The sequence below is a fragment of the Clinocottus analis genome, unplaced genomic scaffold (assembly GCF_023055335.1).
Source record: "Clinocottus analis isolate CAN_PGR_092001 unplaced genomic scaffold, fCliAna1.0.p SCAF_20, whole genome shotgun sequence".
Taxonomy (NCBI): Eukaryota; Metazoa; Chordata; class Actinopteri; order Perciformes; family Cottidae; genus Clinocottus; species Clinocottus analis.
Genome location: NW_027175932.1, coordinates 3,896,502 through 3,923,318, shown reverse-complemented (window position 1 = coordinate 3,923,318; position 26,817 = coordinate 3,896,502). Strand labels below are relative to the sequence as shown.

General features: G+C 44.4%; 1 protein-coding gene across 1 annotated transcript in view; it reads left to right on the top strand.

Annotated features, from left to right (window-relative positions):
- Positions 1–230: 230 nt before the first annotated feature.
- The window catches only part of ptn (pleiotrophin), a 38,340-nt gene continuing 11,753 nt past the window's right edge, over positions 231–26,817 (top strand). Inside the window, exon 1 of the mRNA XM_068586196.1 lies at positions 231–536. The gene's annotated coding sequence lies outside the window, so the exon portion shown is untranslated. The remainder of the gene's footprint in view (positions 537–26,817) is intronic.

The window sequence follows — 26,817 nt, the reverse complement described above, 5'->3', positions numbered from 1 at the left end:
GTTTGCTCGCTCCTCCTGAATATCTCCCCCTCTGTTAGCGTTTGGATCAGGGGCTCTCCGCCGTCTCTCCCTTCTTCTCTTTCTGTTTATATGTATCTGGGCATCACTTTTTCTCTCTCGGCTCCGTCTCCTCGTCCCCGTGGAGCTCCCAGGCACTTTGGCTCTTAACCGCTCTCTTCCTTTCTCTTTCTCTCACACTCTTCGTCGGCAATCTCGCGTCTCCTCTCTGGTGTCCCAGTGAGTGCCAGGCAGGGGCGTCCCTGGAGTGACCTTGGGGGTAATGAGCTCCTGATCACGAGTCAGGAAACCCGGCATTCAACACCCAACCCACCAACCCTCCCCTCACCCCATGCAACACACACACACACACACACACAAAAAAGGAAGAAAAAAACTACACAGCTATCGCATGCTCAGCCCACAAAGAGAAATAGTATTGGAGAGGCAGGACAGCGGGGCAGAGGTGCAGATGAAAAGAGCCTAGAGAAAATACTTCTTCAAGCTCTGATATACAACTACCAGACCTCCAAAATAAAGTAAGTGGATTTCTTTTCTTCTTTTTTGGTAACACGCTTACGGATGCATGGCTTTCGGTGGGTAGGTGTGATTGGATGGTGAGGCGGTTACTTGTGCAGAAAAGTTTGGAGTTCAACTGTATTCTGGGCAAAGAGACTCGGCGGTACAGGTGGTATGAAGGCCATTCTTTGGTGTGTGTTTCTCTGCGTGTGTGTGTGTGCGTGTGTGTGTGTGTGTATTGGAGGTGGGATTCATGTGATTTCCAGGACTGCCAATATCACCCCTCTGTTGTGTTCCTGTTTTTCAAATCTCACAAGAAGAGAATATTGTGTGAAGTTGCAAAAGAAACTCACTCAAAGTTTATTTGGTGAGCAAAACAATGTTTTTTAATTCCTGTAATTTCCTTTAATATTTAGCCTGTTTGTTTTTACCAATTCCTGCTCCACCAGAACGCTTCTCTAGACATGGTCCTAATCGCTTTTTTGTTGCTCTTCCCATTTTAAGCAGATTTTGCCCCGAGGCTGTTGATAAGAGATAATAAACATATGAAAACATAAAAGACTATTACGCTTAAAATGCTGTGATTTATAACTGCAGATGGAAAAAGTGGCTTGTAGACATATTGGGTAAACAATCGGGAAGTCACAATAATCCGGCAGCCATGGGCTGTGAACTGTGGTATTAAATCATTAACAGGGCCATCTCCTCAGCGATTAGACTTCAAACATCCATATGTTTTGTTTATTATCGCTATCAGCCGAATATATGCGAGCCCAATTAACTACGTCTGTGCGTGTGAGCTGGTTGAAGTAGGCCACTTTAGCCTGGGATGTGGTAATTTGGGTCAGGCCTGACTGGAATGACAAACCCGGAGCCGCCGCCGCCGCGTGGTATCAGCGCGATGCGGTCCGGCAGACCTTCTCGCTTGCGTTGCCATGGCTTTCTTCAGCACTGGTATAGCAACCCGAGTCAGACCAAACAGTCTTCCTCTCTGTCTTATGGGCATTCCTGGCGTGGACAAAAGCTTTTTCCGGCTCATTCTTGCTCAAAATGAGGTGTCCGCTTCATTTCTTTAGAATCAACACATGGTGTGGTCCTAATGAAAGAGCTGGGGGAGATTAAACACGAGGTGGAGATGAGCTTGAGAAACCAGCTTTGGGTCCCGTAAGGAAGTCAGAACACAATGTGGATTAAGCTGGACGACAGCCAGCAAAGGGCCAAACTCATAAAACTGCTTCATTTTTTAAACAGGTCCTGGCATTTTCCCCGACCAAGTTTGCCACTTGGAGGCCTCAAAGAGACATTTTACACATACTGCCCTTTTTCTCTTGTTAAACGCTTGCCCCACAAACTTCCCCACGTGATCGCGCCTATATGTCAAGACCGAGCACAAAGCCAGTTCATTTCCCTCTGTGTCTTCACAAATGCTTTGACGAGACTGCTCTCCATGGAGGAGCTGGAGCAATAAGGCATAGAATTGTGCTGTTAGGGCCCTGAGAAGTCCGCTCCGGGGGGGAGGGAAGAGCCGTGAAAGGAGCCAATTCTCATCTATAGGGCACAAGTAAGTGAGGGAGAGAGAGAGAGAGAAAAGAGGGTAGGGGGATGAGGACATACACAAAGATCCTCACATTGAGTGGCTGGTTTATTCTTGTGGGGTATGCGCTGACCCCTCACATGTGGGATGAACAGAATGAGCCTTGATGGGGTCCAGAGGGCCTCCAAAGAAAGGGAGCAGGGGATAAAAAGAGGAGTGGAAGAAAAGCTGAGCGGTGAGATGCCAGTAGAGAGGCCTGTCAGGGAACCATACTTTATTGCATCCAGTTGTAGGCGGCATGTCGCAAAAACGTCAAAAGTTGTAATAAAGTAGAGCTTGAGAATGGTAATGATATATATCCCTAATAGGATGATTCTAGTGTCTTGCAAATCAGGCCTTATTTTATTGGTTTGGGCCACCATTTCTTTTGGGAGAAGGAATGTGGTGAAAGGGCTAAAAGATGAGAGACAGAACAAGAAAGAAGGAACATTTTATAAAATGAAATAAGCAGATCTATCTTGACATTCAGTTCTAGGCCAACCTCCAAAAACACTTCCTATTATGCAACTTAGAAGTGTCTTTTGTTTAACCCTCACCTGCCTGGTAATAAAGTGTCTGTTTCTCCATAGCACCAGTTTTTATGTTGCATATTATTTCATTTCCTCCATGACCAAATCATATATTTTAAAACACTCTTTTAACAGGCAGAGAGGGAGGTTTAGTAACAACACGATGCATGCAATCGGCTGAACACAGTTATCTTTCTGAATGAAAAAAAGGCTTAAGCCACAAAACCACTTAGTTAGGTTTAGGAATAACATCATAGTTGTGCCTAAAATTTGTATGTAAACTAAGTAAAACTTAAACAATGTATCATAAGTATGTAAAAAACATGGCACTTCAAAATAACACTAGCCTCGAACACTCGTCTTCTATTTTAAATTCCTATCTTTTGTTAAATCGTCGGTGTTCGGTGTGTGCAACATACTCTTTCAATGGCCGATTGAAATAATAAAAACTCCAATAAACTGTTGTGTGGAAGTGGGCAGATCTTCAGGGGAAGGGAGCACAGGTCCCGAGCATTAATAAGTGGCCCTGGTCTTTTATTCAGCTGTGGCGATGAGCGCTGTCTGCTCCTGATCAATCTGCTAATAGTAACGTGCGGAAATGCAGGCGTTCTCATGGAGACGTCAGGCAAGCAGCTATCTCATTACAGCCGAGAGCGAGACAATCAAAGCCGTCTGCGAAAAAACCTCTAAGCCCGGTGATGAGAGATTGTTCCTCTTGTGTGGCGTTCGTCCCCCGATTGTCTGAGGGATCCCATTGCCGGGGCTACCGATGCAATAGTGGATGAATTTAAATCCACAAGTGAGGGTTCGTGCTCAAGTGTTCGAGGCATGTTGCGAATCTCTCCCTCGCTCTTTGATCAGAATCAAACTTCCACCATCTCCCTTTGTACCCTAAAAAAAAGAAAAAGGTGCTCCTTTCTTTCCTTCCTCAGATGTGTACAGATTTTCTCCACTTTTCCTCTGGAAAAAAAACAAATATCTAATTGAGGCCTGCATCTCTCCGCCCTGCTGTTGACTTGATCTGGTGTTTGATCCTCGGAGAGCTAATGATAACCCGAGGCTTTCCACTGTAATCAGTCAGCTCATTAGTGTCCCATTCAGTCACACAGCCACCCACACACACACACACACACACACACACGTACATACAAACTGTCCCCAGGCCTGCTGGTAGGTGCCTGAGAGAAGCGAGGGCTAAGGTCACAGGGTTGGAACATAAGTTTTCTATCTACTGCGCAAGTAAACATACAGAAATGTAGGACTGGAACATTTAATTGGACGTAATTGATCGTCGCGTTTGTCTGTGGCACATTTAAATCAACATACTAGCTAGTTCTAGTACAAATCACTCGTAAAGATTCCTTTTGCAAACCACACGGTTTTAAAACGTGAATGTATTCTGTCTACTATTCCAGGTAATCAGTGTGAGGTATGAAATTATTGTGAAGGCATCTTGCAGCATTAATTCAGTGTAATATTTTTGCCTCACTCACCTCAGTCTCGCGGTGTAGCCGTCGTCTTTGCTCAGAGAATATCTCTACCACTTAAACACGACTTTCGTATACGTTAGCTAGGCGGTACCTCGGTTTTGCACTCCGAAGCTAACGCTAACGCAGTTTCATAAGCGTAGCATAAAGAACTGCCATGGCCTTCAGGTACCGCCACGGACTTTCTTTCGAGCCAATGTTTGGTACCAACATGGCGGTATCTGTGAAGATGACCGGCAGAGTCTCTTTCAAAAATACACTCGATAATGTCGGATTACTCAGATGTACTTGCGCAACAAAAGTGCTTGGCTAGGTTTCCAAAAGATTGTGGTGTGGGTCAAAAGAAGTCTGTTCGTTAGTTAAATACATACGTTATGTAACAAAGCTAAGGTAAAATAGGTCACCGTTGACTTCACACAGGACACAAACATCAGTCTGGGGTCAGGTGACCTGTGCAACCTCGATTTCTGCCTCTTTAACGATTGGAGTTAGTAGAAAGCCTGAAGCATCTCATACAGAAAATAAAGGGCGCCTCGGTGCGTTGTATCAGACGGCGAGGTGCACTGACCAACGAGCAGTATTCAATGAGCTAGGAGGGAGAAAAGGTTTGATTTTTTTTTCAGAAAAGTAGAACCGTTTTTGCTAATGCTGTTGAAAACCAGGTCGATGGGAGCGCAACAATTAACTCAAAGAGGCTAAAAGCTTACACGGAGCTGAGGGAAACAGTTCTCTGCGGGTTCATCACTACGAGTGACTGATTTAACATGACGTAGAAGTCATTTGACCTAAAAGAATATTGAGCAGCTTTATGATATGTAAATAAGGAGCCAAAAGGGAGCTCGCATATTTGCGTATTAGCTTGTTTTCCATTCCATTATCTCACAAGCAGCTTAAACACTTCACGCCCAGTACAAAATGCAGTGGAGGCTTTGGACAGAGCGATGTTGCATTTGTATATCTTTAGCAAATGCCATATAGGGAATACAGGTCCTAAGGGTGCCCCCTCCTCCTTAGCTTGTGTGTGTGTGTGTGTGTGTGTGTGTGTGTGTGTGTGTGTGTGTGTGTGTGTGCAGGCTTCAGAGTGTGAAGCACAGGGGAGTGGGGAGTGTTTGTATTCCTCTAATGAACTGAGGGACGATCGTGTCTCTCTCACAAACCATGTCATCAGAGAAACACTGAAAGGAGGGGAGCAAAAAGGAAAAACAAGATCATATTGGATATTAGCATCACATAAATTCAATGGAAGATGTAGAATTCATGTTTTTTTTTTTAAATATTGAGAACTTTCTCCCCAATCCAGAGCACTGCTGAATGTCACAGAGGTAAAAACCTGAGGGGACCATTACATAACATCCAGCAAATATGCTGCCAAAGCTGCACCTAAATGCAGTAATCTATTCGCTCAATCAATGCAATCTCGTTTTACTCAGAGCCGCGCTTCTTTGGCCGCGACGTAGCCGGGGGTGGATTCGACCCGGCCAGTGGAGTTATTAGCGATATTATAATCATTTCTAGAGGGGGAGAATTTTATTCTTGTAAGGCGTGAACGGTGATAAAAGAGAGAGGGTGTTGGGGGGGGGGAAGCTTTCAGAGGCGTGTAGCGGCAGGTCGCTCACACTCACCGGGATGCGGGGATTTGTTGTGATGTGGCCACTGATGTTAAATGGAAAGTTAAATTGATCTCGAGCATCGCTGCGGAACACCGTCTGCCACTTAGTATCTCCATCCCGATCCCGCTGCTAATTGGATTGCTAATGGTAAATATGTACAGGGATGAGAAACTTCTCTGATTAGAAGGGGCTCGGATACGCTAAAACCATTACACACTGTTCACAAACAACAATTGTACCATCATTCAGAAGCATAACTTTGCCAGTCCACCTTTGTTTGCAATGTGGAAACTATGCAATGCATATATTCTTCTACATCTCTCTCTTTAATGGATTCAATAAAGTGATCAGAATAGAAAATTGCTTCCCTTTCCTTCTTACGGATCTTTTTATTAGGCCGAACTGTGGTTACCAGGCTGCTTAAAGTCTTTAATACTTAAAACCAAAATAATTTAAAACAGTTTAAACAGCCCCCAATTGCCAAAGGGGGTGTCTAATCCTTGGCTAAATCTCAGCAGGTTTTAATCTGGCCCAGTGGAGATATTCTGCAGCTCTGGGACGTCTTCCTGTTTCTCCCTCAAGGCGCCACAATCCGGAGAACGATTTGGAAAGTTAAAAACCCAAAATGGATGGGCAGAGGATTAGATAGGCCCACTCTATGGTTGCAGACACCAGGGATGGTTTTATGACCACCCACCATTACGTGATGAGAAACCAGGATCAGTAATGGTGGGGGTGTGTTCAACAAAGCCCCCCGAGGAGGAAAACATTCAGGCACTTGTTACTTGCCCTAAATACCCGAACGATGTGCGTGCATGTCACAGCTGTCCCCTCAGTCGTAACTGAATTATGCATTTCGGAGCTCTGACTCCAGAGTTTAAAGTTTCATCCACATGCAGGGAACGAAGGGGAAGGGAAGAGGGAGGAGAGTCGAGTGTGAAGGAATCAAGGAGAAAGGGAGAGAGGCGAGGGAGAATCATTAGTCATCTCCATTAGTATTCCATCCACAGCGTGTGCTGTGAGACAGCCGGTCTGTCCAAACAAACAAGCAGCAGAGGGGGGATGCCTCATTATTACTTCCTCTCTTTTTTCTCACACGGAGTTCACATTCCATCTGACCACAAACACCGGGCCAAGGGCTGTGGCCTTGCCCTCTGTCTCCGCTGGAGTTTAGAAATGTTAGCGGGTTCGAGTAAAGCAACAATTCGCATGCTGTTCGGGACACGACCAGGACAGTACAGCGCGCGGCTGCGGGGGCCGGGAGAAGGGAGGACAACGGCGCGATGTGAATTCGCAGCGTTTAGCCCCCTCGTTGTAGTTCGACGCCCTCTGCAGCCCACGACGCATTGTCTGGTGGGAGGAGAAAGGGGGGAGTCTCTCCACCCTTGAGACGTCCGCTCTTCACACACCTGCCACCTTCTCTTACCGGCCGTATATCACTGAAAGATCCTCCCGGGGAGGAAGCTGACGCCTTCAGCTGGCACACAAACCTCAACGAGCATTAAGAGGCTCCGACAGAATCTCTGACAGCTTCCATTAAGACGTCTGCAAATGTAAATCAGTGCAGATTTGCTTTAACTACCTATTATATGTATATATTCATGAGGAGATGACAAGATTATATAATTAATGGAGCATGAGTAACTGATACATTCAGACGTCGCACTGCTGCATCCCAGCTGAGATGGCATTTGTGTCTTTTAATGAATAAATTTGTCTCTTCTGATCCACATGTGGTGTTTTTATCAGCCTTCATGGTTTACAGACAGCGAGGTGACATGCAACAGCCCACCCCACGCCCTTTTTGTTCCTGATTTACTGGGCCATGCGGAGGCATATAACTGTAAAAAATATGTATTATGTTTTGGCCCTTATTCCAAAAATAACAATATTTCTACTCGGCCGTTAAAACGGCTCATGAAAATGAAATATTTCTGTTTACATGTAGCCATCCACATCGCATCCTTTTTTTTTTTATCCCTTCAACAATTGGAAAAGGTCGGCGTTGGCATACTTGCATGTCCAAAAAAAACTGTTGCATCCAAGTCTTTCAGAAGGTTTTATAATAAAGTAGGTGGGTTTCTCCGTCCGTGCAGACGTGTGTCGGGCATCCATCTCTGCCAGAGCTAAACAGGCGAGAGGCTGTGTGTTGCACATTGCAGGAAAAATCCTAATTGTGACGTGTATTCCAAATGCGCCGTTCATGTGCAAACAATGCTCGTAAAACCCGAATAATATCACCACATCCCACATTTTAACAGGCGCGGCTGTGTTAGGAAATAAGCCAAATTGGGAAAATCCATGCTGTTTACCGTATCAAATTCAGAACAACAGTGGAATATCAGTGTGCATGTTAATGTAGTCATTGAGTGGCAACACCACATTAACGCCAAACAACCTGTCCACCTCATCGTCATCGTTTTGTCCTTTTCCTTTGAACTTCTGTCATTTCCTCTCGAGTCTTGATGCACAAATTAAAATTGGCTTCGCAACAAGTGGATGGAAAAGTACCAGCTGACGACCTCTTAGAAAAACGTGTGCCACTGGTTCATGAGCACAAAGGCTTGTCCCGGGGGCAGCACCCTGAACCAGTGCATTAAAGCACCCTTTCTTTTGCAGCTCAGAATTTCAACCTCTGCCATTTGTACCTTGAAAAGTTCAATTATGTACCCGAGTGACCTTTAAACATAATCATCGGGGGTGGCAGTGGAGAGAAAATCAGTTCTGCCTTCATTTGAACTGCCAGTTCACCCTCCACTGAACTCATTGACGCGTCTATCTCCTGCTATTGGCTTTAAACAACCCAAGGAGATCGATCCCTCGCCACCTTCCCACCCACCCAAACTCCCACCAATTGGGGTCAAGCACCGCTGATGGGAATTGCTCTCCCGATCTCTGCGATGTTTTTCTCTTGTACCAAACCAGGTTCCCCAAATCAGTGCGTTGCCTTTTCGACTTTGAGAACATGACATTTAATAGTCTCTTTTAATGGAGGCTGACCCGGCATCCCAAACTACTCTGGACCTTTTACGATCGATGATATAACGCCCGGCGGCTCTCTTGAGGGTCTATTAAATCCAAATCTAATATCTGAGATCCATTTTTGTGTCTTGACTGCTGCCATGTAAAGGACGAGAGGATAAAAAATTGAAGTGTGGTGACATTTTGTCAACCTTATTGTGTTCTCCTCAACAATTTGTGCTGTGCATTAATTAGTGACGAGCATCTGCTTCACTTCTCCACTGATCTATTCCCTTTATTGTGAGCCGTCTGTGCGACACCGTGTTTGTCGGGAACTCTAACGACGTGCCAGCGACGCCACATTTCTACTTTTTCCAAAATCGTAGAAAAATTGTACTTGACTTTGTTGGCTCTGCAGAGACAAAACCCGCTCGGCGCTCGAGTCAGAGAATCAACTGTGTGTCACGTCGGGGGTGAAAACTACCTCGGCTGCGGAGGCTTGTGTGACTCACATTAAAGTTAAAGAGCTCGTCGGCCCTGCCACTCAGCGCAGTGTTTGTACACGAGGACTCCATGTCTCCTCTGACTGGTCTAATGCTCAGTGGCAAGTTGAAAGGTCGTGTTTAAAGCCCGGGGCTGTGACTGTGGGCAACAGCCACTTTCAACTCCACCTCCCTCCAGCCCCTTAACCCCACACCCACCCCACAGCTGAGCACAGCCTCGTGTCAGAGAGGGACTTCTGGCATTCGCACGCCAACTCTGAGTTTTTTATTTCGAAACGGGAATAATCGGATCTGTCCGTTCAGCAGAAATGGGCTCCCCTTATTTACTCGTGTATTGTGTCGCATAGAGTCTCGCCCGCATTCACGGTTTTGTAAATAAAGCTGGAGCAAATAGTGTTTTGTGCAGATGAATGTAGACAACGACAACAGCCGGCACACAGCAAATCTGGTGGGTTTGCGTTCCTGATGGATGGAAATAGCTTACTGCAGAGGCAGGGAGATGGTGAATGGGATGGATTTGAGAGGTGGACATCAGCAAATATGGCATTGTGTGCGTGTGAGAAACAAAACTAAATGAGTTTGGTTGCACAGTGGGACATTTTGAAGGGAGTATTTTCTTTTTTTTATGATCCGACTGTGGCCTTTCCAGTGAGAATAGTTGCTTCAATTCCCTTCAGTCGGTGTGGCTTATTGGAATATTGGATTGTTCAATGCCCTATTTTATAACAGCGCTGCAGCACATAACACAGTAAATGAACGGTGGCCTTATTGTATTTTAAATTCCTGGTCGTGTTTAATCATGTATTTTTACTCTCCACTCGTTTTAGCGGTTTAACAAACACGCGAAAAGAAAATTCCCAGAATCCTCTTCAGCTGGAGAATTTGCGGCGAGCTCCGGTGACGTTCGTCGGCCCGAAAACCGTCAATGGGAGCTGCAGACAAACAAGCCGCAGTCGATTTTATTGTGGAATAAATTAGACGGTGTGGATGCTGGGTATTGAATTCCCATCAGCCTCTCCAGCTGACGTCAGAGGACCTCAGGCGGTGCATCTCTGTGGTGCTGCACGTGCCCTCCTCGGTGACTGCTCTCCACTTAAAACTCTCTCAAACTTACACACACACACACACACAAACACACACACACAAACAAGCACATGCATCCCCCCTGAGAACACGGTACCAATTACATGACAATCGTTTTTTTCCCCTCTTTTTTTTCCAAGTCAAGGACGTCACATATAAAAAAAGTTATTTACATGTTTATTAAGATAAGTGTTAAGGCAAGATTTCTCTTTGGGAAAACAGGTGTTCAATTAACTTCCCGCCAGCTGGTGTTAAGAGATGTTTTGAAAGATGATCGCTTAAGTTGTTTTTCTGCTTTTTTTTGTGTGTGACAGATACACAGTGGCGGCGCGTCGTCTTTTTAGTTCGGTCTAATAATTGCGTGTTTCAGTTCAGCGGTTGGGTCTGCAGAGCAAGGCCGGACTCTGTGAAGAATCGTACGGGTTTTCCCAGACTCTACAGGTGATAGACTGGACTTTTGTCTTCGTCCAGGGGGAAACTTAGCAGTGGAAGACATTGCTAGATGAAGGCGACGCTCCGAGGTTACACCCCTCCAACCCTCCAATTCCATCTCCCCGTGCCAAATGGCCCCAAAGACAATGCAATAAAAGTGAAGGATTCGTTTCGGCCGAAAGTCATGTCCTTGACAGATCAGGGATGTCCAATCTTCCTCTGTCCGCCGCTCTCGGTAAATAACTTTCCCCCTGCTTCCTTGATGTCTGGAAATAAGACTGTCACTGGCTCGTGGAATATAGTGCGTCGCTGGCGATGCTTGATTCATTGAGGGTCGCGCGGAGCCGGGCGGCGCAGGAACTGAGTGACACTATCATTGCAAACTGGAGTAAACAAGTCGGGAATAGGAAGTCTCTTTGTCGTAGGAGGATTTCAATAAACAAAAGCATCTCACACTTTGCATAAAAAAACAAGAAATGCAAGTTTTTATATGTGAAACACACAGGCTAATTCCTAAATTATATTTTTTTCTTGGACACTTGGGGGCAGCAAAGCAAGACACTGACATATTGTCACCTTACAGAACTTCCAGCAGGTACAAAGCAACGTTAGCAGTCATTCAGAGTTGGTTTCTGGCCACCTGGCGAATGTTAAGTCCAATATTCACTGAACTTTTTGCTCCGTTTTGGTCTCCACCGACCCCTAAAGCAAATATCTGACTCTTTTACGCTGCTAAATGCTCCACTCTTTGTCTGCCGGCTGTTGGGCAGGTAGTGTGCGGCGGGTTTATCTGAGCTCTTAAGCTGAAAATAGCTGCAGGTTGGAAACAATGTTGATTAAAGCGAGTGAAAAACGTCTGGACTGCAATAAGAAAACAGTTGATAACTCTGTGTTGAAGCAAAGGGAAACTGCAGAGTCTGGTGATAACTCTCTGGTACTTGACTGATTATTAAAAATAAAACAATATCGGTCGATGCAGCTTTAACTTCTAGTTTTAAGCTAAAATCATGTTGCAAAACGTTTTGTTATTCAACACCACAAATAGACGTTCTCAGTGCCTATTATGACAGTGTTCATAGATAAAGCTACGGGATACTGTGTTATTAAATGTATTGACTCAGACAAAGTAAAGTAAAAGGCTTCCAGCCTCATAAGTTTCTCCCTGGCTCAATATATTTCCTGAGAGACAGAAGAGTTTTGACATGTTTGAGGGTTTCCTGCAGTCAGTCAGGTATTTCATGCCTGTTTCACTGAATGAATTTTGATGGGCTGCTATGGTCCGGGCGTCTTTAACAGTCCCGACAAGCCTTTGTTCTTCCCCTGTTTTCATGTCTGATCCCCAACAGCCCACAGGGGGAAAAGCTCTGTCGGCCATGCGCTCCCGAAAAGCCTTTTTCCGTTTGATCAACTTCTAACACATTTGAACAATTTAGGCAGGAAGGAGAGCAGGTAATTCAAAGGCTGCCAAAAGAGTGTTTTGGGGAGATGAGAAGACGCGCAAGCTCACAAGGAGCAGCGGAGACATTCGGCTTTATCGTTTCTGCGCCGCTGCAGACTCTAAAACTACCCATCAACACGAACACGGACCCCTAATGCGACCGACATCCTCCATCTCCGAAAAAAAAACCACATTTCAAATGGTCTCCTTTCACCCGAAATCCCGCATCTCTATACCTTTTCCTCAGCTTTTTTTTTTTTCCTCAGGCAATAACTTATTCACCCAGTAGAGGCCAGTGTGTAGCTGATGAGGTCATCCACTCAATATGACAGCTGCAAAAACATCTTTTGAACGCCTCACAGTGAAGATATCATAGTCCAGTCGACGCAGAATCCCTGTGAGGGAATCAATGGAACATTGAGCAGCAGGTAACAAAGGGACAAATTGTGCTTGACAGTGAAGTAAGGTGAACATTGAAGCCATCTCCGCCCGTTGTTTGATGTCGAAAAGAAGAAAATAAACGCAGCGAGCGGCAGAGAATAGCCCCGTTCAATATGTCCATGAAAGGACGTTGATGGTGGGTGTCATTGAATACAGTTCCTGCATCAAGAGTGCAGATGAGAGGTCAGGGCCATTGTGGATGGATCATGAGAGCCCTCTGCTGACAGTTAAATCAAAAGAAACCAATATCACACCCCAAAAAAAGAACGAAAAAAAAGTCCCCTGCTTCCAATTTCTACCGCACATTCAGAAGAAAAATAGACTGAATAGGTGCGATTATTTCTGTGGTTGAGTCATCTGAAATAAGATGCCCCCCCCCCCCCACACACACACCCCACCATGAGAAGAATTGAAGTGGGACTGGGTAATTCTAATCATCATTTAGCACTAAAACCTTCTTTCAAACACCCACCACCTGCTGTAAAAGAAATGAAGTACTGATTTAGTGATCAAATGGGAGGTGTGGGAAAGCAACAGTGTGAATATGCCGAAACTGTGAGCAGCCTTGAAGAGTGACCAGTGATTTATCTTCAGTTTTGAAACCTTTATGGTTGAAGCCGCGCAACTTTACAGCCTCTTTTTTTTTTACAGGTGTGATCCTGGAGAGAGAAAGAGTGATGCTCTTTCCTCTGCAAAATGACTCATGCGGACCGTCTTTTTTACTCAAATTGTGACAGATTTTGCTACCCGACTGAAGCCAAATCCATTATTTGTGACGCACAGTCACCTCTTTGTGTCGAAAAAAGAGAGAAAAAAGGGAGAACACTTGAAATAACTTTGTCTGCATTGAACAAGTGGATCTGTTTTCATGACATTCAGACATTTAAATTAAAGATTGAAGTTCATTATTCATTGGTTTTCACACCTCAAGCCATTTTATTCAGAGGAGAAAAAAGAAAAAAATCCATTGGAGACGTTGGTTATTCACCCACGGGTTTTGCGAATGTTGGGAAATGACTCTGGGATGAATAAGATATCTATTTATCCATCCATCCATCCATCCATCTATCCATCTATCCATTAGCGTGTGGATGAATACTAACCAACCAAACACAGCAAACTGGAGATGGGAATCGAACCCGACGGGGTAATCCACATGTTGGGCTCATGTGGTGCAAATTAAAGACTCACAGGTTGACGTCCTTGAGAAGAAAGTAGTTGAGAATGAGCATTCCTGAAGGCCTCCCACCAAACCGCCCAGGTTAGTGATTAAGAGCCCGAAACTCACTCGGTTGCGGTCATCCCTGAAATTGGACGGATACCTCGGTAATGCCGCGACTGAAAGGGCTGTAGAGACAGATTATTATTGTTATTTTAAAATCAATAGGCCCTTTTTTTTTTGGACACCGCTTGCGGGGGTTCTGCGACGTGCGTCACATAGATGTTGAAACCGTTACCGTTTCTCTCTCCACTGCTGCCGTGTGATCTGAGGTGAGCCTGCGCCTGGAGGGAAATGTACAACTGTTTGCCTTTGTGAGGCTTTCGTAATCTGCAGGCGAGCTTTGTTCCACTGCCACACGGGCTGCAAGGGAAACCAGCAGGGCCGAAGCACTTCAGCAAAACAAATACACGGCATCTTTGTGATTCCACATCAGAAACCATATAGCCCTGCACCTTTAATACCTATTCCAAGAAGGGATAAAGACTTAGAAGCGCCTCTGATTCACAGTACGTGGGCTCTGGAGAGCAGGGCTTTCAACGCGGTAGGTAAATATATATAGCATGTACTGTATATATTCTCCGCTATCTCTGCCAGCGGTGTGACACTAATACTGTAAACACAACATCACATGTCCTCAAAATAGTGGGAAGAGCTGTCGAAACTGTCCGCCACAATTTGTTTTGCCAAAGTGAGCGAACACAGCCCGCCCACGCGCTCTCCGTTATTGCCTTGCGTCGATGTCAGACAGTCAAAACTTCTCGTCTTGCGCTCGCGTCTCGGTGACAGCGCAGCTTAGCGGAGACCTCGCGAGCTAATGTGGCCGCCGCTGTCACCCCGGCTTCCCTCAAGACGCGAGACGAGATCTGCGGGCGACGTCTGAGAGGAGGGTGGGGGAGAGGAAGGGGAAGGAGGAGGAGGAGGAGGAGGAGGAGGAGGAGGAGAGGAAGGGGAAGGACGAGCAGAAGAGGAAGGATGAGGATGAGGAGAGGGATAAGGAGGAGAGGAAGTGGAAGGTGGAGAGTTAGGAGGAGGAAAGAAAGGAGGAAGGCGAGGAAAAGGAGGAAGGAGGAGAGGAAAGAGGAGGAGAGAAGAGGAAAGGGAAGGAGGCGTTCGTGAATCCTTTGACAGATTACTTTCTCTCTCAACTCACATATAACACGGCGCAAAGCAGAATTACCAAACATAGAAAAACTATATTATTCCGTCTTTGGATTTGCCACGACATGCTGTGTGTGCTGCTGACATAACCGTCCTCCTTACATAAGTCATCATTATTCTGACGCACAAAGGTGTTAAATCAGGTCTGTATGACCTGAAGCTGCCACTAAACGCCACAATCTGTTTTTATATATATTATAAACTCCTCCGAGTTATGAAGGTGATGTCACGCTGTGACTGCAGGGAGCGGCACACACTCTGCACACACAGCTCCTCTGCACTTTGAAGCGGCACAGATCTTTTAGACCACGTGGGCGTATCTTTTTTATTATTATCCTAAAGCGGGGAATATTCTTGGCTCCTTACCTGTCCTGTTTCTATAAAAGAGGCGATTTATTTCAGTTTGAAGACCCGCGTTTTATCGGCAGGTTCGCGCCCCTTCATCAGCTCGGAGGCATAGAAGCGACCGCGGCGCCGCACTGTTATTTGTTTTGTTTTGGAGTCCGTGGTTTGTTTGAAATAAACAAAAGACGATCTGAGGGAAAGAGAGCCACCTGTAGAGGCTCAAATTTCAGGCGAGAAAGTGCACGAAAAAGAGAAAAAAAACCACGATGTCTTGAGAATAGATTGCAGGAAGAGCACAGGAAGGAGTTCGGAGTGGACCTCGAAAACGAAGCAGAAACACCGACAGTGTTTTCTGTTTGAGGCTCTTCCTGTACGAGCGCTCCGTCTGGGTTAATCCCGACCTCGCACTCTGCTGCTGTGACCATTAACTCATCTGTGAGAAACTGGTGTGGGATTACAGGTAACTGGAGGCCTTATCTCTCCACCAGCAGCTTTAGTCGCGCTCCCTCTCGGCCTCGCACTGCAACGCTGGGTTTTTTTTGGGGGGGAGGAGGGAAGTGGGTGGTAAACCTCTGTGGGGAAATGTTGGCATGTGTGTGTGTGTGTGTGTGTGTGTAGGTGGTGGATGTCGGTTATCACGGAGTGGAATCGTGGTTAAATCCGGAGGATGAGCAATATCTCCTCTCTGGATTGCATACGACACACCAGAGTCCTGCTCTGAATCGGAGGCTGTACAGTACACAGCGAGCGCTCAGCCGGCTGTCTTTATCATTCAAATGAGCGTCAGAGTCAGCCCGCACAAAGGAAACGGAAGTATTTTAGGATCACACAGCCAACATCGGATTATTCCAATGCTCAGTTCACGTCCTCGATGCTACAAGTGGTTGTCTGAAGAGACTCATGGTGTCCTTGTACTGACTTTAGGGAGTATAACCAAGGCTTAAGCACACTTTTTTGTGTGTGTGAGGGTGGGACAGCATATATTTTTTTAACAAATCATAATTTTTTAGACTTGGGATGCACAATAACACGTTAGAATGATCAAATAATGTGTTCGATAGACAACTTTGGGTCTGTGGGGACCAGAAGATATGATAAAAGCTGCAAAGAAATTGTAAAAACAGAAATTTGGGCTACTCATAAACCTACAAAATGATTGGGATATTTTAACGAATTCTTGGGCCACCATATGTCAGCTTTAGGGCAAATGTCATACTATCATAAATGTATAACTTGCATAACAAACAGAAGGTTTGCGGGCATCTTAATACATTGTTAAGATAACAAAACTAGCTGGGGTCAACGTACCAACATCTGGAATTTGGTGGCACATTAACACATTTGGGTACAACAAGGAAGTGGGTCTGAAAGCAAGTTTTAGGGTAGCTACTTATTGCAAAAACGTATTGGCACTATAACGAATATGTGGTTCATAAGGAATAACAGCGTCTGAGTCTATGCCAGGATAACGTGCATCAGAAAACTAAACACGTGTTTTTGCTCACAGACACTGACAACACAGATGCTCGTGGCTGCGTCGCCGCACAGAAACAATGAAACAAACACGGCCGTGCAGATCGGGGTGACGGCTGCGCGCTCAGACTTTGAAGTAGCAGAAAGTCTCTCAGCTTCTCGCTCAAAGAAAGCTCTGCAGCCCGCAGATAGTTAAAGTTTTATTGATTTGGTGCAAGTCCTTGTGCGTTTTTGATACGACTGCATCATCATCAGTCACACTTTTGTTCTCCGTCCTCCTCTGTGATGTCTCTGCGTGGCAGGCTGCATGCGACTGTGTGGGGAACCTTTATTTCGTGCACTTTACTTTTAACTCCAGGGAGTTCAATGCCAACTTTATTTGATCAAACTTTTCTTTTCTCGAGCGTCAAACTTTTCCGGGAGACTGGATCCAAAACACGAGTCGTGTCCTTGAGCTGTTCCGTAGCGTCTTAATCAGCCTGTTTATTATGTTTAATGTAGCTTTATCGATGACAGAAGAAGTTATGAAATAGCAGGACAAACCTGTACCGAACTATGCTGAAGTCAACTCCTTTTAACTACGTTAGCGTGGAGCTTTTTTTCTGTAAGCTTCACAGCGCTGTGCATTAGGACCAAGATAGACGGAGCAGTCGGAGGGACGGCACAGAAGTGGATTATTCTGCAAGAGTGGTTTGAAAAGTTGCTATGGACATTCTTATTCTTGTCTAAGCCATAAAAACTTATCTCCAAACCTCACTGTTGGAATTTATTGTAAATGCAGTTCCACATAGACCTCTGCCTCCAATTCTTGTGCAGATGAGGTGTTCGCTTTATGGATGAAGAAATCTTAAGCACCGAATCCTCGAGCTGAAACTAAGTGTGCTGCACGGCGCTTCGGATGGAGGTGGAGAAGAGAGGGGGGGCGGCCCAGGAAATGCCCAAATCTAAAAATCATGACACATTGGAGTGACTTCCCAGGGCTAAAGAGATGACGGCACAAACCGTGAAATCCGCAGAAACGACAACGATGATGATGATGATGATGATGATGATGGCGTCTGCTCCGACGTTGTTTACCTCTTCCCGCAGTCACTTTTCAAGGAGTCTCTTTTAATAAGCCGTGACTGCCGTTCAACTGCAGTCTCTTCACCAGCAAAATTAAAAACTCAAGAGATATGAGCGGCATTGCTCAAGTGGACAGAAATACAGCGGAGGAGAGGACAGATAGAGAGAGAGAGGCAGACAGGATGGAAAAGAGAGGAGGAGGAGGAGGAGAAGGGGGGGGCGACGGCTTAATCAAGAGGCCGAACAAAGCTGCCCACGCTGTGTGTGCGCGCGAAGGCTTTTTCATCCAGCACACTTTAATGAACAAGTGAGTCAAGGTGCTTTCAGCAGGTTCTTGAGAGGAAACACTCGCACACAGAAGCACACTCGCATTAAGATAAATGTTGCCTATTCAATCAGACAGACACCTTCTAAATTGGCGCCTTTGGATGAGGAGGCGGGAGGCGGCGACCGAGAGAGGGAGGCGCTGACTGCTGATGCTAACGCCGCGCGCGCGCGGGGCTCGAGGGACGGAGATCTGTTTTTCGGGCCGTCAGCGGCTGCCCGGAGGGTTGAGGAGGTCACAATGCACAGGTCCAGCAGCCAGACATGCCAGGATATAAAAGGGAACAAGCCCGGATGTATCGCATTTTCGAAAAAGGCAGCCGAAAAAAAAGGGAGACGAGCGCGAGGACGAGGAGCGGCGATAAGGTGTCGCCTGCGGTCAGGCCGCCGCGCTCAGGTGGGTCAGGAGGGAAGATTAATGGCCGGGATGAAAACGGACGACCGTATGAACAGCGGATTCTCGAAATGCGCTGCCACGTCTGTCAGCGTTTAGCCCGCGAACCCTTTTTGTTCTGACATTTTGAACATGGGGAAAAAACACAATACTGGAAACCTGATCTCTTGTACGAGAGCAGGAGATGTCGCCCATCTGTGATCTGTGACCGTTGCACAGATTAACTAAAGTTTGCCCAAATTCTGAAATATTTGAGCAAACGTACTATCTTTGCAGCAGAATTTCACCAATATTTTAACCTGCAATCAATTTCAGATTACAAAACTGAGCTGTGGGTTCCCTTTGAGCCCCCGTAGGGGACACTAGTGTGTAGGTTCAATCGAATATGAGGCCTTCAAGTGCTCAGTTAAAACAATTATTGCAAGTTTATGGACATGCTCCATGAATATGAGCCAAGATATATTAAAAAAGAGGCTGAAATGTGTTAACAATTGAATGTAATTGACACATCGACAACTTGGGGCCCTCGAGACTCACTAGTGTCAACTTTTCAGGACCTTTTTATCTTGGATAAACATGAATTTTGGAGGTATTTATATGAATCAGTTAAAGTTCAAACCTAAAGATCCCCAATGTTGATGATGGTGATGTGCACTGAGATGGATCCAGGTCCATTTGTTAAAAAGTTTTGAGAAAACTCATGCATTCCTTCAAACCGTGCCAGTCTTTCAGACTATTTTTCCGTCATTCACAGCTTCCTAACTTTGAACACTCACTAATATTTGTTTGGGATGTTTACCCCTTGAGTCAATACTAAAACAGGTTGGGTTTTTTTTTTGCACTCGTCTGCCAACCTGTCCCCACTGAGAAGAAGCCCTTATTGAAAGTTTAATCCACTTGTGTGGCTCCCCTGGCTCTCTTTGTGCCTCTTTTCACATGAAAAAAAAGCGGCTGAAATATTACAAAGCTGAATAGATATAAAGAGAGGGAGGGCGTGGAGTTGCATTTAAAAAAGGAACTTGAATATACTCTTGTTCTGTGGTACTGCAGTTGTACAATCCCCCAAATAAAAGAGGGTAATTGATAACCACTGGAGTTTGTCCTATACCAGTGACAGGGCTCATGATGTCCTCATTGGAGCGCTAACAATAAAGAAAAAGGGGGGACGGAGACGAGCGGGAAGATAAGCGACCGAGAGGGTGTTTGGCCGCTTAGATATTATAAGATCAGCGTAATGGAGGCATTCGTGCATAAATAGAAGTCTTCAATTTCAGCTGGTTCAGCTCTGGTGCTCTCACAGAGCCATTGTTTGTCATCCTTATTATTGTGTTTCTATCATTGAACAAGCCCATCATTGGGAAACTGCAAGCTGAGCTCACTTTCTCAACACTTGGCCTCAAAAAAAAAAAGGCACACACACACACACACACACACACACACACAAAGTGTCACACACTCTGTTTTTGAGCTGGAGCGTCGGCTCCCTGTGGGGCTCCTCCAGGGCTGTTCTGAGAGATAGCGGGGACCCTCTCACACACACTCTCCCGCACTGGCTGACCTTTTGCAAAACACAAGTCAGAAAGTGTGTGGCATTTTCCTCTAATCATCTGCACCTTAACACACGAGAAATGGAGGCGCGCCTCAATTAAGGGGTGCAGCGGCCCCGTGAGAAATGATTCACTTTTCTTCAATAGTCATTATCCGGGAGGTGTTATTGCACGGGGCGGCATTATTCTTCAGCTGCTCTTCTATGATTTAGCATGCGCGTATCTATATTCACGCTGTAACACTTGACACAAATGGTTATGCTCCTCCCACCCGTCCCCCTCCAGTAATTTGTTGTTTTCTCACGGCTACATATTGGAGCTTCACGCTTGACTTTACATTCTTGTCGGCTTTTTTTAGATTATTTTTTTTTTCCAAAAGGCCCCTCCTCCAGAAGTCAATACACTTCTCATTTCATCTGCGCTGGAATCTCTCAAAAAGCTCAGCTCAAGGAACACACAGACCGAGAAACTCCTTTCAATCCTTCCAACGCGCCCGGTGTCGCGGTGAAGCGGCCGCTCCCTCTTCTGAATCACAACGGCCGAGACGGGAGAAGCCACTCACGAGCCGCCGTGTCCTGCTCGCAAGGACACGGCGATGCATTCGCCGTCCGCCTCTAAAGATCAACAACCGGTGAACCGCGAAGAAGAATCTGTCAATGAAATGTGTTTTCTTTTGTTTTACGTTTTCGAAACAGCTGACGTGGCAGAAATGTCCAGCCAAGTAGATATATGTCTGCGTGAGATGGTTTAAAAATCAGTTCCTTCATTAAGTGTACCTGTATTTGCAGGTAAAGGGTCTGCAAAAAGAGCTCAGCATGACTGTAGGAAGGAGCAGCAAAAACAAAACTCTGTCTGAGGAAAAAAAAAAATTAAAATACTATTGTAAACAATTAAAAGGAAGCTTGAAAGCATTATGATCCTTTCTGACCTCGCCCAGCGAGTGATGTCACAGTGTTTGTATCACACGTCTAGATCACAACAGTGATGGAGTCTTTCCGCGCTTTTGTACTCGAATTTGATTGGGTCGCTAAAAACTGGGCGGAGCTGCAGAGGACCGTGGCTCCACATAAACCTCCCTCATCAATAAAAGATGCAGATTGATCGATGAACGCAATACGTCTGCCTATATTAATAAATATGTATGACATGGGATGGCATCAACAAGGATTAAAGGAGCTTTTTTCTCATTTCAGCTCCTTATATAACAGAACTGCTGGACATCAGCAAAAAGACATTTTTAGTGGCCATTAAGTTGTGAAACGAGAGCTCTTTAAAGCAGCATTTATCATTAATTGGCCGCTTGGGGGCAACAAACAAGGTCTACATGCAACCATACTGTGACCTATTTACATATTTTCCAGCAGACATTGGAGCAACATTAGCATTCATTTGAAGTCTTGGCATGTGCAGGTGCAGAGTGAGATGCAACTTCCTTGTTTTATGGACTGTGTCTGTTGTTTGGTTCAGGTTCCTCCACATTACTATTACGACTACATCACTACATTTCAAGACGTTGTGTTGTCTCAGCTGTGTGTGTTTGTGTTTTTTCCTCCAGGCTTGTGCTGGGGACGTGTGAGTCAGATGCTTACCTTCCACATAGATAGAGAGAGAGAGGTGAAAATGGTCAGTTCTTTCCTCTCGAGGTCCATTTTGTTACGTGGAAGAGACCCACGTGACCTGTGAGGTCTTTTTCCACCGGAGACCAATGTTCATCACTTGGAAGGAAACTTTGATCGCGCAACTTAAAACTGCCCTCTCCTTCCAATTACACGCTCATGCAAAATGTACCCCCAAGACTTAAAGTGGCTATGGAAAGACGGAAAGGCTAGCGGGAGATTAGGGGAAAAAGCTTATTGCACAAGACAAGACGTGCTTATTGCAGCATGTTTTGTCTTTGCCGTCCACAACGTTCTCCTTTGCACAAAGTGCATATGGGGAATTATGTTTTTTTTGGCTTGTTGTAGTTGACCAGGAACCTTTTCGCCTTGGCACATGTTTGGCTGCTATCTGTCTTATTATTCAGCAGATGAGACAGATGGAGGCTTGTTCCCGTCCGTCCTGCTATCAGGATCGATTGCCTGTTACTGAAATAGATCAATAGTTATGTATTATAAGTTTGACTCGATGCACAACCCTCTACACGTTGACCTGCCATTCTAATACTTTCAAAGGATGTAGTGAATTCATGGGCTCTTTATGATTGGCTGAACATGTGTGTACTGTATATAAATATTCATATTCAAAGCTAAGTGGCCCTGTGGCCTGCATATGTAGAAGAAGAAGAGCAAACGTGGCTATTTTTATCACAAGATTTAGATCTCCTTTTGACATGAAGTATAGATGCTTCTTCAGTGCTTCTCTAAAGAATCGTAGTCTAAAAACAAGTCATGACCCTTTTTGGCCACTTGAGGGCAGCAGAAAACACTTTGTCATATTATTACCTTTTAAGTTTGTAACCAAACAGCAGATATGGAACAATATTACCAATTTATTCAGTCATGTTTCTGGCCAACTGGCAAAAGTGTCACTCTTCTCGCTCTCTTCTTAAACTTTTAAAGTTTCTACTAACTTATGAGCAAGTGGTATCCTCCAGTACAGAGAAATGCCTAAAACTACAGTTTTACTCGGGCTCCAAAAGCGAGTCAATTAGCATATTAAAATGCTTCATAGCAGAAATAATATATCGGGTTTAGCGATATCCATGTCATGACAACTTTTGGGCAAATACATCTTTCATATAACATACTCATTTAAGTTATATTAAGTCATCCAAAGTCAACTTCTTCAAAGTCCTAAGTCATACAGCCAAACAATGAGCTGAAACTTGCGATAGAGTTCCATAAAACAAGTACGAGCCAAAGATTTGTGTGATTTTTCATTTTTTATACAACATAGTTTATAGTTTCTACTAAAACTGGATATGCTTGCATGATATTAGTTGTTTTTTAAAATTGCTTAGGGGTTTATCACACCATATCACTCAAGTCAAAGGACAAAAATATCCTTAAAAAATAAATATCCTTATAAACAGGAATGCCTCGTATTGAGTGTTGCGTGATGAGTGAGCGGGGAAGGACTTGCTTTTGGAAACTCGATTCTTTGATTTGTCACCTCCAGGGGCAAAGAGTTATTTAAAAAAACATCCATAATTCATGTGCAGCTAAGTGATATTAGAAGCATACATGTGTGCTCTGATACTATTTGTGTTCATCATTAACGCACCACAGAGGGGCGGTTGCTTAATTACATGTTCCGAATATGTATTTAGACCAGCTCTCTGAATAAAAACAGTCATTTGAAAGACTAATGGTTTAAATGAAAGAAGCTAAAATACATCCCTCACAGAGTAGTAATGGTGAAAATCTTTTTTTATTCAGCCAGAACAGTTAAAAACAGAAGTGACTCGCCCCATCAAGGGTCTTTTAATTGATTAAATAAACTGCATACTCCTTCATTCCTGCCGCCTCCTTCGCCTCCTGCCTTTGTAAGAAACGGATTCGACAGATGGATTCTCCTTTCATGTACTCGGCCGACATTGCGAGAGGATGAGCGAGCTGGGGAGCGTTTTACATCTGGTGTTTGTCTGGGCTCCAGAGTGTGTGGAGCGTCTTGTGTGTATTTGCTGAAGCAAACAAGAAGTCACTGAAGGTCCATCGATTCGTGGGCAGCATTGGCTTTCCTCCTTCGTTACCTCCAGCAGGAGCCCACAGCTGTGTCTGGATCAATGGGGCAAATGGAGGGTTTGATAGCGCTAATTCTCACCGGCTCATGAGCCACACGCTGATCACTGGATGTTTTTTAATGTTTCAACTAAAGAAACACTCAAAATTGGCAAAACATTCAGCTCTCCTGTTGCCGCCTTCGCAGCTGCGCTTAGACTTCATTATGTTTCTGACCGTAAAATGGCAATCAGCTGCTGCATGTGATCATCTTTGGCTCCCCAGAGTAAATCATTCTATACATTTATTTTTCTTATTCTCTTCAAATACCGATGTTTTTGTTTTTAAATCAAGCAGAATTGCGTGACATGATTTAAGAGTGTGGTATGTTTCAGCACCAATTATCTAACATACAGCTGATAAGATAAGCGATCAATCGATTAGTCGATCCACAGAAAAACATTCTCTGGTTCCAGCTTCTCAAATGGGATCATTCACTGCTGCTTTTTTGCAGTTTGGCATCGAAAATTGAATACATTTTCTAGATTTCATTGACTAAATGATTAATCAAGGAAATAATTGGCAGATCAGAAATAATCAATAATGAGGCACACATTTCTCACCCATAAAATGCCGGACACCATCTTGGTGGCTTATTGGAATAAATAGTTTAAATGGTCACAATGCCAAAATGAGTAGTGATAGTCGTAGTGGTGATTGTGCAACACACCTTGAAGTTATGTATTTGTAATTTATGTCTCTGTCCCATAAAAGTCACATGCACAAGTTTTGCTCGACAAGCAAAAAGCAACAGAAACTCATATTCATTTTTGAAATTTTTGAACTTAATCTCACACTACAAGGTCTGAGGCAGTACATGTCTTCTTATTTGCAGAGTTTCAACTCACTAAACCTTCAGGTATAGCAATATCCTGCATCAAATATCTAGCTTCGAATCTGGGGACAGGTTGAGCGATGATTGATGATGCCTTTTTCTCTTTAGTGCCCGGCTACTTGGGTGTATCACTTTTAGCAGAACAACAGATATACGTCTAAGAAGTTTGCAAAATTCATCAGTATTACCCTGAAATGAAACAGATTTCCTGCAGGACAAAACAACTGTGTGACAATGAAGGATGATGTGTCCTGCGGTGAATTGAGCTGATATAAAATCCCCATTGCTTTAGTCAAATCATGGGTGTATAAGTCATGAGAATAAGAGGCTAATACTTGTAAGAAAAAGAAGAAACAGTCCACTACTCACTGTCACAAAGTGTCAAATTGTAGGTGTGTCTGACTATTGAAGAAAAAGAGGGAAAGAGCACTTATGGAAAAGAACAAGTAGATGTTCAATAAGTTGACATTTCCCAGGGCTTCTTATCAAAGCCGAATGATAGTCAAATACCCCGATCCAACCAGACATCCATTATGCTGTCATGCTCTGGAAATAGGAGCAACCCCGTCGTCTCATAGGACTTCATGGCTTTAGAGGAAATGGTTAATTCACTTCCATTCCAAGACTTTCCTTTTTTTTTTAAGCCACTGTATGGAGTGCTCACTCAAAGCCATCAACCCTGTCCTCTTTCATGCCTGCACTGCAGCAAGAAGCCAACACTTTTAACTGAGGAAAAGGTTTTTCTTATCTTTTGAAAGGCCACAATGCCTTTTTTTTTTTCTTGGAAATGATCTTTATCTGGGTGCTTTCATTGGGTTTTCTCCCTGAACTCATTATATGTGCTTCTTACAGTTGGGATTCTCAGATATTTTTTTTTCCTTCCTTTTTTTTGGTTTATGGAGATGAATAGTTTGGGATCTCTTCAAAAGTCAACATTAAAAAAAAAAACTCTTGAGACGGGCTCTCAAGTATTTCATCAAAACAGGGTTCGCCTGCTCGCCGCCACAGTCGGTAAAATATAAATTTAATCGCGTGAAGGTTTCAGGCGACTCTTCCTGGCAGGCAGACTACAGGCGCTGCCATAAGGCTCATTATGAGTTTCTAAGAATGCGCTTGGAGACATTAAATCCTAGGTAGAAAGCACAACAATAACATTTAATAATTAAATATGAGGTTTGAATACCTGATTTAAGTTTTCAGAGGCCTTCACCGTCCTCTAAACAGACTTAACTTGTGTGAAGTCTTCAGTGAGTGAAATGAAAAGTTGGGAATGCAAGTTCCTTAAACAATGGGTGAGGAGGGGCTCAGAACCAGCTCAACAATCATTAAAAAAGACAAATGTATATTATTTCCCCACTAGGATCAACCTTTCGACAGGAATTTGAGCTCATAGAAGCCTTTTTTTGGCGTCGACTCTTGGTAATTGCTTCAGTCTCCTGCTGTCTCTCCTCTCAGAGAGTGCTGGCTGCAGGAAGATTTCTCTCTCTAAAAAAGGACAAGTAAGGAAAGTCGAATTGAGTGGGTTTTCTGCAACATATTCATCACAGTGTATTAGGCTGGCGATAGTGACAGTAACGGCTTTCTGCTGATCCAGAACCAGCTGGAGGATCAAGTAATAAAGGAACTTCTGACTTTGATTATATAAAGGATATTAGATTTCTTAAAACCTTAAACCAGTTATAAGATGTCAGCAGCTTTGTGCAAACAAAGAGACAGACGACTAATCACAATTTGTGTGCGACAAATCAAAGTACAGTGGCAATTTATTCCATCTAGCTTTTTTTCTGACTTTTTGGCAGCGACGCGTAATCTTTTCATGCGCAACTATTTGGATCTCAAACACAAGTCTCTCAAACTAGAAGCCTGTGCATCTTCTGGCAGCTAAAAGGGGAATACTGATAATATGACATTTGCCTACAATTTAGGGTCATTGCTGTCACATGACACTTGGTAAAAAATGTAAAAACCACTGGCAAGAATATTTATCGGATCTCCTACATCATTGTGTGCAAAAAAAGGGATCCTTTCATAAGAACTAAATGGAGATCCACTAATAAAACAAACCTGGAACCCACTCGTAAAACATACTAAACGGGTACCCGCTCATACTGCATACAACACGGGGACATACCCGTAAAACATACAAAATGGGGACCCACTC